We start from the raw sequence: 12,805 nt of genomic DNA on the forward strand, positions 1-12,805 counted from the left end.
TGATGTGTTTAAAGACAGTATTTAACTGAGTAGAGGTGGCAACACTGAAAGAGGGGAGTGGGAGAAGGAACAATGGGAGTAACAATGAGACAAAAGCTGGAAGAGTTAACATGGGTGACACTGAGAACACAAGTAGAGGGCTTCCCTTTGCAACACAGGACTCTACGATACATCTACATTGCTGTGAAAGCACCTGGTTTTTGTTTGTTTTAAAAATGAGATGGGGTGGGCCGGGCATGGTGTCTCACACCTGTAATCCCAGCAATTTGGGAGGCCGAGGTAGGCGGATCGCCTGAGGTCAGGAGTTCGAGACCAGCCTAGCCAACATGGCGAAACCCCATCTCTACTGAAAATACTAAAATTAGCCAGGCGTGGTGGCAGGCACCTGTAATCCCAGCTACTCAGGAGGCTGAGGCAAGAGAATTGCTTGAACCTGGGAGGCAGAGATTGCAATGGGCCAAGACTGCAACAGAGCAAAACTGGGCAGCAGAGCGAGACTCCATCTTAAAAAAAAAATGAGATGGGGTCTCACTATGTTTTCCAGGCTGGTCTCAAACTCCTGGACTCAACCAATCCTCCTGTCTTGGCCTCCCAAAGTGCTGGAATTATAGGCATGAGCCACCATGCCTAGCCATAAGCACCTATTTTAAGTACTTAGGACACTTGAATGGACTTAGCCTGACATCCTATTAACCTGCTGTGAAATTTGTATTTTGCCCTTAAGCTCTACCTTGGATTTCATCCCAATGTTAAGTCATAGCCTTATTCAGAATTTTATATTTATACATACATACACACACACACAAATTATTGCTAAATTAACATTCCAGGATCAATAAGTAACCTAGAGGATGACGACATAGGTGCTGCAATATTTAGCCCATACACCATTTTGTATGATTACAAAGTACTAAAGAAAGTGACTGTCATAGCACGTGACATTTGGGGGGATTTCAAACTTTTTACAGAATATATTTAAGCTGGCCCAGAGTTCAGGTGTTAATGATAGCACCCTCCACTCAACACCCCCCCCATCAAGAGGCAACAAGACAGTAAAGAACACGGGCTTTGGAGCCATGTTCTTTGTTTCAAAAAAAAAAAAAAAAAGGAAGAGTCTTACTTTGTCGCGCAGGCTGGAGTGCAGTGGCACATTCTTGGCCCACTGCAACCTCTACTTCCTGTGTCAAGCCATTCTCCTGCCTCAGCCTCCCAAGTAGCTGGGATTACAGGCACCCCCCACTGCACCTAGCTAATTTTTGTATTTTTAGTAGAGACGGGTTTTCATCATGTTGGCCACCCTGGTCTCAAACTCCTGACCTCAAGTGATCCATCTGCCTCAGCCTCCCAAAGTGCTGGCATTACAGGCATGAGCCACCGCATTCAGCTGGAGCCATGTTCTAATCCCAGCTCTACTTCTCACTGGCTAAGCGGTTTTAGGCAAGATATTACTACTTAAGCACTATGAATCTCAGTGTCACTATCTATACAAATAGGACTAAGAACACCTATCTTTACGGTTTTGGTGAGAATTAAAAGCGTTCATATATATGACATGTTCAGGACTGTGCTTAAGACAGCCAGTGCTCAATATGTGTCACTGCCCTTCCTTAGGCTCTGATTCAAAGCATATCACTTGGTTTCTTCATGCCTCAACATCTCCAACCTGCAAAACTGACAAGATGTAATAATGCATGCAAGTGCTGAGGATGAGTACAGTTATGTGGGAAATTTCAAAAACAACATACACACATACACACGTAAGTTTTCTGACCCTCTACATGAGTGCCTGCTGGAGTGTAGTGAGGTTATGGCCTATGTTGGACTACCTGTTAATACAATCAAAAGTGTGTGGCAGCCGGGTGCAGTGGCTTACAACCATAACTCCCAGTACTTTGGGAGACCAAGGCAGGAGGATTGCTTAAGGCCAGGAGTTTGAGATCAGTCTGGGCAACACAGCGAGATCCGGTCTCTACAAAAAATTTTAAAAATTAGCCAGGTGTGGTGGCACACACCTGTGGTCCTAGCTACTTAGGAGGCCGAGGCAGAAGGATCACTTAAGTCCAGCAGTTTAAGGCTGCAGTGAGCTATGACTGTGCCACTGCATTCCAGCCTAGGAGGGAGACCTTGTCTAAAAAAAAAAAGCCAGGGTGGCTCACGCCTGTAATACCAGCACTTTGGGGGGCCGAGGCGGGCAGATCACTTGAGATTAAGAGTTCGAGACCAGCCTGGCCAACATGGTGAAACCCCGTCTCCACCAAAAATATACAAAATTAGCCAGGTGTGGTGGCACATGCCTGTAATCCGAGCTACTCAGATGGCTGAGGCAAGAGAATTGCTTGAACCCGGGAGGCAGAGGTTAAAGTGAACCGAGATCCATGCCACTGCACTCCAGCCTGAGCAACAGAGACTCCTTCTCAAAAAAAAAAAAAAAAAAAAAAAAAAAAGTGTGTGGGCTATGAGAGAATGTACATGTTTGATATGGAGAATGGCAAAAGCCAGAGAAAGGAAATGAATGAAGAGGCAAGAGACACAAAGAATAACTTGGTGGGTCTGAGGAGGCCAGGGGCCTTGAAGCCCAGACTACAGGGGAAGGAGTAGAGCTGATCTAGGAGAGGGGTCCTGTCCCTCCAGTCAGCAGGAAGTCAGGAGGAAGGAAACTGCAGGCCCAATTGAGGATTTGCAGAGGAGGGACAAGGAGCTGAGGAATTTGAAGACAGCTATTCCCACCCCAACAACATTTAGACTTTTTTTGTGAGTGTGTGGGTCCTCTGACTGGTGACTCCGCCATGACTAGTTCATTTGCCCTATACCCCAGCAGGAGGGACCTTGTCCATCTAGGTCTCTTCCAAATTATCAAGTATGGTCTAAAACAGCCTGTCATATTTAGTAACTTCTGTGGTGAAATTTCTTTTTCAAGGCAGCACACTCATACCAGTCAAGGTGAGTTGTTTCTTCGTTTCTTAATGTCAGGGGAGGCATTTGTTCACAGAAGAGACTATTTCCTTTTTATATCTTGTCCTGTTTTAAATAAGTTCTTGGGGCCGGGTGCAGTGGCTCACGCCTGTAATCCCAGCACTTTGGGAGGCCGAGGAGGACAGATCACCTGAGCTCAGGAGTTCGAGACCAGACTGACCAACACGGAGAAACCCTGTCTCTACTAAAAATACAAAATTAGCCAGGTGCAGTGGCGCACGCCTGTAATCCCAGCTACTCGGGAGGCTGAGGCAGGAGAATTGCTTGAACCTGGGAGGCAGAGGTTGCAGTGAGGCGAAATCCCAACATTGCACTCCAGCCTGGGCAACAAGAGTGAAACTCCATCTCAAAAAAATAAAAAATACAATAAATAAACGCTTGGGAGCCAGGTGTGGTGGCTCACGCTTATAATCCCAGCACTTTGGGAGGCCGAGGTGGTGGATCACGAGGTCAGGAGCTCGAGACCAGCCTGACCAACACAGTGAAACCCAGTCTCTACTAAAAATACAAAAATTAGCTGGGCGTGGTGGCGGGCGCCGTAATCCCAGCTACTCCGGAGGCTGTGGCAGGAGAATCACTTGAACCTGGGAGGCAGAGGTTGCAGTGAGCTGAGATCGCGCCACTGCACTCCAGCCTGGGCGACAGAGCTAGACTCCGTCTCAAAAAATAAAAATAAAAACAATAAATAAATGCTTGGGCGTTTTTTCCTTAGCAAAAGAAAAAAAAAAAGGTGTGTGAACAGTTGTGCTCGACTGTTCTATACCTGCCTCAGGAATTGATCAGGAAGAGCCATGGAGTCCAGAGTAGCCCAGATAGGAAGGCAGGCTAACTCTCCTGTGCTCCGAGAGGTTCAAATCAAAGAGACTATGTGGTAGGTGTGACCTGCGCAGGGCCAAGGAACCCTTCTGGAGCAAAATGTTCACCCACCGACAAGGATCCTGCTTGCACTCTGCTCACCCTTCCTTCAGTTGGACCGGCCCCAAACACTATTCCTTGCTAAACCAAATGAGCAAATGGGTTCTCTGCTGTATCCGACTGCAGCCCACAGGCAGTTAGGTCCTTGTCTCCCCAACAAGACTCCACTAGCCCTTCCATTCCCTTCTTCTTTAGGCAAGTTCTGCCCACTCTGTCTGTAGGAAGGGTTAACAAAGAGGAGACGCTAGGAAAGGATACCACTAAATTTGGCCGGACTGCAGGGCCCCGGAAGGACGTAAAGTAAGGGAGTGGGAGGAGTTAGGGCACAGGCCCACGCTAGGCTGGACACGACCTTGCGCAGTCACCGTCGGGTCCCGTCCCCAGCCCCGTCTGCCTCCTCCATTTCCCGCCCCGCGGACAGTTTGGCATAGTAGGGAGTTTTCTGTAACGCAAGGGTTAAATCAGGTTTTCCGGGCTATTTCTCCACCTTACCTTACTTCATAACCAATAAATCCTCTTACAAACCCGAGGCGGCAAACTAAAAGGCCAGCGGATGGCCTGGTTTGCTGCGGCGGGGAAACAGTCACTTCCTGGTGCGCAAGGCGCCTCTACTCCCGCCGCAAGCGCAGCCAACCCTTGGCAAGCGCGGCGGGACGCGGGGCTCCTCCCAGCGTCGGCGAGGCAGCAGGCCCCGGCACCCCGACTCCGCTCGGGGAGTGCCCCTCCCTACTTTGCTGGTGGAACCTTCTATGGAGACCTTCCTTAAAAGCACTCATAGCCCTAATACCCGCCGCCTTCCTTTAAGTTCTCTTCTCCTCCCCTCCCCGCGGCCCCGCCCACCACCTGCTCTTTTTCTCACTGTCCCATTGGTGGATCTACATAAGAGACTCACGAAGAAACTCAGACTACAGTGTTAACTGCGTTACCCATCCCTGGGGTGCTTGCAGTTTAAGTCTTCCAACTTAAGGAATAGTTTTCTAATGGTAGAATTGCAGACATCAGATCCATAATAGGTTGGAAGATTGGGAAATGAGGAGCAGGGTGGTTTCCTGAAATGGCATCCTTTGGTAAAAGTCAGGCCTATTCTGAGCCGTGGGGTTTTTCAGGCATTCATTCTCTATTTTACACTGCATCAGAAAAATACTTTATAGTTTCTTCACTGGATCCCACTCAAGACTATTAAATCCTAAACCTTCAGAAATAATTTTTTTCTTCAACTACAGAACTCAAAAAGAAGACAGATGTCTCTTTTTTATTGATTCACTACCTCCTGGACTACATTCAGTAGCCCAGCCACATGAGTAAGAAAACTTGAGGTATACACACATCTGTGTGCTGTAAAATATTGTTGCTTTAATAGAGTAAAATTTACAGCAAAGTGAACCTACCAGGCTGGGCACTGTGGCTCACACCTGTAATCCCAGCACTTTGGGAGGCCGAGGAGGAAGGATCAGCTGAGGTCAGGAGTTCGAGACCAGCCTGACTAACATGGTGAAACCCCGTCTCTACTAAAAATACAAAAATTAGCTGGGTATGGTGGCGCACACCTGTAATCCCAGCTACTTGGGAGGCTGAGACAGGAGAGTCATTTGAACCCAGGAGGTAGAGTTTGCAGTGAGTGGAGCTCACACCACTGCACTCCAGCCTGGGCAAAAAGAGTGAAACTCTGTTTCAAAAACAAAAAGTGAACGTACATTTAATGATACTTAATTTTTATGCTTAATAATAATTGTGCTTAAGTGGAAAACACTTTGTAGTCAACATTTCATTTATTAATATTTATTCAAAGCATAACATGCCTATTATGTGTAAGGCAATGCGTTAGCCTTAGTGAGTACAGTAGTAAATTAAACAAGGCCCAATACTTCAAATAGTAGCAAACATTGAGTCAGTCAGAATAGAATTCAAAGCCCAGATCTGCCACTTATTTTTTATTTTTCAGTTTTTTTTTGAGACGGAGCTTTGCTCTTGTTGCCGAGGCTAGAGTGCAATGGTGTGATCTCGGCTCACCGCAACCTCCGTCTCCCGGGTTCAAGCGATTCTCCTGCCTCAGCCTCCCTACTAGCTGTACTACAGGCACGCACCACCACGCCCAGCTAATTTTTGTATTTTTAGTAGAGCCGGGGTTTCACCATGTTGGCCAGGATGGTCTCGATCTCTTGACCTCGTGATCTGCCCGCCTCGGCCTCTCAAAGTGCTGGGATTACAGGCATGAGCCACCGCCCAGCCTCTTTGTGTAATTTCAAGATGATATATAAGCTTCTGTTAATTATTGGGAGGTTGGGTCTCCATGACGAAGGCTCCCATGTGTACATGTTAAATGAATTTGTATGCCTTTTCTCCTATGAATCAACCCCGTATCAGTGATATTTTAGTGAACCTTCAGGGGGCCAATGGCTGTGGCCCCCACAACACACACACACACACATGCACGTGCTTGCGCATATATATTTCTTATTTTTTAAAGAGAGATTTCACTTCCATCCTAAACCCTTGAGGATGTAAACGTTTCACTCAAATTGCCACTATCCTAACTGCTGTCACGGCTCATAAACAAAATCTGAGCTCATACCACTGCTTCAGCTTTCTAGGCCCATGCAGGGCTATAAAGTGAGACCAGGCCAGAGAATTTACCTTTGGCTCTATTTTCCCTTTCTCATCTATTATCCCCTCTTATATGGATAGACAGCTCTACACCTTTTATCACCTCCTCTTCCCCTTTCTTTGCCTTCCCAAGCCCCTCTGCTCCTTTATCACTTCTCATTTTGGCCTTCTGTGTTGTGCCTAGCACAGAGTCAGGTGTCCAATACGAGCTCAATAAATATTAATATTTGATTAATTAAACTGAATTCCATCTTGTCTGCTGAAAGAGAAAAGGCATTTCCTCCCTCACTTCCACCTATTTTGAGCATCCAGGCAAATTCATTTAAAGCAGGCCTGTCATACAAGGAGGCAAAACCCTGATGGGTAGAGAGAGAAAAGAGATTAAAGAAGTTAAAATGTAATTATTTAGCCATTAACCCCTTTATATTTATTTAATCTGGCAAAGCATGTTCTTCTATAAAAGTGAAATCATTACATTTGTAAGAGGGGAAATAAATACCCCATATTATAGGAAAGGTTAGACCCTTCAACCAGAAAGTCAGTAAGTGGATATGTCGTAGATGATAAGGAATATTGTTAACTCAAATAAGAGCTGGAACCAAGATAACCTTTTACTTAATTTTGTTATTAGCCAACCAAATCACAGCAAAGTGAAATCCCTAGGAATTTGTCAAACATTCTCATTTTGGTGCAAGGAAAAGATAGCTGAGAGGTTACAACATTCGCTCTCAGAAATAACATATTAAAATTGACCGAGCAGGAGCATCACCCTCTTGGACAAGTACCACCATTCTAAAGTTCCCCTTGATCAAAAACTGCCTGAGGCTGGGCGAGGTGGCTCACGCCTGTAATCCCAGCACTTTGGGAGGCCAAGGCAGGCGGATCACCTGAGGTCAGGAGTTCAAGACTAAACTGGCTAACATGGGAAAACCCCATCTCTACTAAAAATACAAAAATTAACTGGGTATAGTGGCAGGTGCCTGTAATCCCAGCTGCTCGGGAGGCTGAGGCAGGAGAATCACTTGAATCCAGCAAGCAGAGGTTGCAGTGAGCCAAGATCACGCCACTGTACTCCAGCCTGGGTGACAGAGCAAAACTCCATCTCGAATTAAAAAAAAAAAAAAGGGAGTTTAATTGATGAGAGCTCGGCCACAACATGTGGGAGATGGAGTTATTACTCACGTCAATCTCCCTGAAAATTTGGAGGCTAGAATTTTTCAAAGATAGTTTGGTAGGCAGTTATAGTTATATGTATAGACAGCTCTACACCTTTCATCACCTCCTCTTCCCCTTTGGTTGGGGATGCAATCATAGGGGTATGGAAAATGGTCCTCTTGGACTGAGTCTGCTCCTGGGTCAGAACCACAGTAGGTGTGGGGTGGGACAATTCAGTAAGTGTGGAGTGGGGCTCAGAATCCATATGTGTTACAATCATCCAAGCGGATTATGTTGCAGATGTGCCCCTGACCATATTTTGAGAAACGTTTGCAGTATGCAGTATAGCTTGCCTTAGCACAGAACCTTATGACCTCCCATCTGAATGTATGCAGCAGTCTCCCTCAGCTTCCAGGTCACTGAAACTACCTTTGCAAAATGATGACATTAAGAAAAATCTGACATTGTTGACTCCATCTTGCCTTTAACTTCCAAGCTGTCCTTGGCCGTTCATGGGCATGGGCCACGCTAACTTTGGGAGAAAGTTAGTTTATAGTTTAAATGATAACAGCCTTTCCCAAAAACTAAACCACCCTTGTAAAACTAATGAAAGGGCACCAACCAGGTTAGGAGGATGAGAGGGGCCTGCATTCTACTAAGATGTAGGCATAGTTAAATGATTGCCAGCCACTATTCCAGAGGTCACAAAATATGCAACTATTCCAATTACTCCTGCAGGTAACATGACTATTGTAGAACCTAAGATTGGCCTTTTGAGATGTCTCCAGGTCTTTTGGGTGTCTGACACCCATGGCTCCACCTGTACCCACCAACCACTCCTGTGGTCCCACCCAGAAGTGACTCAGTGCAAGAGGAGAGCTTCCAATCCCTATGATTTCATTTTCAACCCAAGCAATCAGCACCCATTGCTTAGCCACCCCCGTCCCTTCCCCCAAACTACCTTCGAAAAACCCCTAACCTTTGATACTTTGATACTTTGAGGAGATGGTTTGGCCGGCCTTGTGTCAATTAAACTCTTTCTCTACTGCAATGCCATGGTCTATTTTGTTTGTGCAGTGGGCAGGAAGAACCCATGGGGCAGTTATAGGACTCAGGAATATCTAGGTTTGTAACAAGCATACCAGGTGATGTCCATTAAAATCTGAGCTCCGACTACCACACACCAACTGAAATTTCAGATGAATTAGTTGGAGAACAAAACAATCAAACCATCGGCCAGGTGCAATGGCTCACGCCTGTAATCCCAGCACTCTGGGAGGCCGAGGCAGGCAGATCACCTGAGGTCAGGAGTTCAACACCAGCCAGGAGTGGTGGCACGTGCCTGTAATCCCAGCTACTCAGGAGGCACGAGAATCGCTTAAACCTAGGAGGCAGAGGTTGCAGTGAGCCGAGATGGCACCACTGCGCTCCAGCCTGGGCAACCATCAAATCAAACCCTAAAAGCCCTAGAATAAGACGCAGATGATTATGCATCTGAACTGTGGATGGGAGAGGACATCATAAAATTAAAAGCAGCAGAAAAAAAAACACTAAGTAGGTAGATTTTACTACTTAACCTTAAGAACTTGACATGACAAAAATATAATTAACAAAACAAAATCATTTAAAAAAGCAGAAAAATATATACAAGTATAGCAAAGAGTCATTATCTTTCTTGATAAAAAGCTTACATAAACTTACAAGAAGAACACGATGTCCTCAATAAAGACTTTGACAAAGGCATGGAGAGAGAATTTCCAGGAAAAGAAATCTGATTGCTCAGTAAGGTGTTTTGTTCTGACTCACTAGTAATCACAGAACATGCAAAGTATACAAACTAGATAGTACTATTTTACCTATGAAGTTAATGAAGATTTACAAAGAACTGTGCCAGGCACAATGGCTCACACCTGTAATCCCAGCACTTTGGGAGGCCGAGGCAAGAGGATCACTTGAGCCCAGGAGTTTGAGACCAGCTCGGGCAATATCAAGAGACCACGACTCTACAAAAAATCAAAAAATTAGCCAGGCATGGTGACGCACCCATGTGGTCCCACTTAGCAGGAGACTGAGGTGGGAGGATTGCTTGAGCCCAGGAGGTCAAGGCTACAGTGAGCCGTGACAGTGCTAGTGCACTCCAGCCTGGGTGACAGACAGCGAGACTCTGTCACAAAAAAAAAAAAAAGGAACACATATTTCTCAAAGTAGACCATGAGCAGTGAGGCAGAAACCTTCATACACTGCCAGTGGGATTGTAAATTGATGCTTCCTAGAAAGCAAATAGAATCACGAGTCTCAAAAAATTTCATAGCATTTGCCCCCAGAATTCTCCCTCTAGGAATCTGTTCTACGAAAATAGAGATATGGGCCAGGTGCAGTGGCTCACGCCTGTAATCCTAACACTTTGGGAGGCTGAGGCGGGCAGATCACTCAAGGTCAGTAGTTCCACATCAGGTTGGCCAACATGGCGAAATCTCTTCTCTACTAAAAATTTTTTTAAAAATTAGCCGGGGGTGACGGCACACACCTGTAATCCTAGCTACTCGGGAGAATTGCTTGAACTCCGGAAGTGGAGGTTGCAATGAGCTGAGATCACACCACTGCACTCCAGCCTGGTGACAGAGTGACTCCATCTGAATAAAAATAATAATAATAAAAGGCCCAGGCACAGTGGCTCACGCCTATAATCCCAGCACTTTGGAGGCCGAGGCAAGAGGATCACTTGAGCCCAGGAGTTTGAGACCAGCTCGGGCAATATCAAGAGACCACGACTCTACAAAAAATCAAAAAATTAGCCAGGCATGGTGACGCACCATGTGGTCCCACTTAGCAGGAGACTGAGGTGGGAGGATTGCTTGAGCCCAGGAGGTCAAGGCTACAGTGAGCCGTGACAGTGCTAGTGCACTCCAGCCTGGGTGACAGACAGCGAGACTCTGTCACAAAAAAAAAAAAAAGGAACACATATTTCTCAAAGTAGACCATGAGCAGTGAGGCAGAAACCTTCATACACTGCCAGTGGGATTGTAAATTGATGCTTCCTAGAAAGCAATAGAATCACGAGTCTCAAAAAATTTCATAGCATTTGCCCCCAGAATTCTCCCTCTAGGAATCTGTTCTACGAAAATAGAGATATGGGCCAGGTGCAGTGGCTCACGCCTGTAATCCTAACACTTTGGGAGGCTGAGGCGGGCAGATCACTCAAGGTCAGTAGTTCCACATCAGGTTGGCCAACATGGCGAAATCTCTTCTCTACTAAAAATTTTTTTAAAAATTAGCCGGGGGTGACGGCACACACCTGTAATCCTAGCTACTCGGGAGAATTGCTTGAACTCCGGAAGTGGAGGTTGCAATGAGCTGAGATCACACCACTGCACTCCAGCTGGGTGACAGAGTGACTCCATCTGAATAAAAATAATAATAATAAAAGGCCCAGGCACAGTGGCTCACGCCTATAATCCCAGCACTTTGGGAGGCCAAGGCGGGTGAATCACCTGAGGCTGGGAGTTCAAGACCAGCCTGACCAACATGGTGAAACCCTGTCTCTACCGAAAATACAAAGTTAGCCGGGCTTGGTGGCACATGCCTGTAATCCCAGCTACTCAGGAGGCTGAGACAGGAGAATCAGTTGAACCCAGGAGGCAGAGGTTGAGGTGAGCCGAGATAGCGCCATTGCACTCCAGCCTGGGCAACAAGAGTGAAACTCTGTCTCAAAAAATAATAATAATAATATGATTATAATAAAATAAGATATTGGCTTACAAGTCAAATAAATGCCAGTGACAAATATAGTTTCCAGTGACAGGAATTGTCTTATCTATTATTTAGGGTCATACCTACCAGATATTAATATACCTGAGAAACCAAACTAGTAATCATGTGGTCACTTGTAACTTGAACAAATGGAGCTGAAGGGTTTTTTTTTTTCTTTTTTTTGGTTTCACTCTTGTTGCCTAGGCTATAGTGCAATGGTGCAATCTAGTCTCACTGCAACCTCCACCTCCTGGGTTCAAGCGAGTCTCCTGCCTCAGCCTCCCAAGTAGCTGGGATTACAGGCATGTGCCACCATGCCTGGCTAATTTTTGTATTTTTAGTAGAGATGGGGTTTTGCCATGTTGGCCAAGCTGGCCTCTATCTCCTGACCCATGTAATCCACCCATCTCCGCCTCCCAAAGTGCTGGGATTATAGGCATGAGCCACGGTGCCTGGCCGGCCGAATGGTTTTAAGGGAGGTCTTTGACTGGGTTATTTATAACATGTGTACCAGACCAGTGTTCCTGTCACTTGAATAGTAGTGCATAAACACTTACTCTCCAATGTTCTTTATTTCACCATCTGTAATTAGTTATCCGAATCTTCTGTCATTACAATATTACCTGCCTCCTGTTCTCATTACATGTCACAGTTTCCAAGGTAACAGCTGTCTTACATGAATTACATTCTAGGTTGGTAGCTCCCAGGTGAGATATTGGGAAGCATCTTAATCTTATTTGCATATATCTACAAATTGTATTTACCAGAAGTCGCTTCTGGGAAGAGTCACAACTGGCTGGTTTCATCCACTGTGAGCCTTTTTTTTCTTTTTTAATTTTTTCAGTTGAAGAGTTTATCATTTCCCAAATTATGTGTCTGATTTTTCTCTAAACCGTGTCTCTTAAGTTTGGAGATACACATTACTTTGGGGTCCCTTCAGTTCACTGATAAACATCTAGGGTTTCTGACAACAGTATTTAGGAGAATGGCACTGCCACTAACAAAAACAGGGAAATCAGAGAGGGAGTCTTTTGGGAGAGGGAGGAAATAGTGGAATTGAGTGAAGGTCCAGTGGGCATGCAGAGAAAAAAATTAATATAACAGGAAAGCTCTTATGTTGTATGTGGCAGGAATTACCCTGGAAACTGTCACCAAACTACCTAGCTACCTTTATACTTCTGGTTTCTAGGGTAACACAGATATTTACTACCTTACATTTAAATGGCTGGTGCTGATGTTCATTTTCTCACTTTTTACAGTCCCAACCTTTTGATTTTTATAGTGTTGAAATTTGCAATTCAATGTTAATAACATTCCAGTACTGGTGGCTTATTCCTCAAAGCTAGATGTAGGGAAATAGCATAGGAACTTCTATCCTGGGTCCTGCTCCACGCTGGAATGTCATCAG

The 12,805-nt window shown here is 45.5% G+C and overlaps 1 protein-coding gene across 1 annotated transcript in view; it reads right to left on the minus strand.

Annotated features, from left to right (window-relative positions):
• The window catches only part of TRMT2B (tRNA methyltransferase 2 homolog B), a 44,841-nt gene extending 40,139 nt beyond the window's left edge, over positions 1–4,702 (minus strand). The window contains 1 exon segment of the mRNA XM_033213641.1: positions 4,381–4,702. The gene's annotated coding sequence lies outside the window, so the exon portion shown is untranslated.
• Between the last annotated feature and the right edge of the window lie 8,103 nt (positions 4,703–12,805).

The sequence above is a fragment of the Trachypithecus francoisi genome, unplaced genomic scaffold, assembly GCF_009764315.1.
Source record: "Trachypithecus francoisi isolate TF-2019V2 unplaced genomic scaffold, Tfra_2.0 Contig00054, whole genome shotgun sequence".
NCBI classification, from domain to species: Eukaryota; Metazoa; Chordata; class Mammalia; order Primates; family Cercopithecidae; genus Trachypithecus; species Trachypithecus francoisi.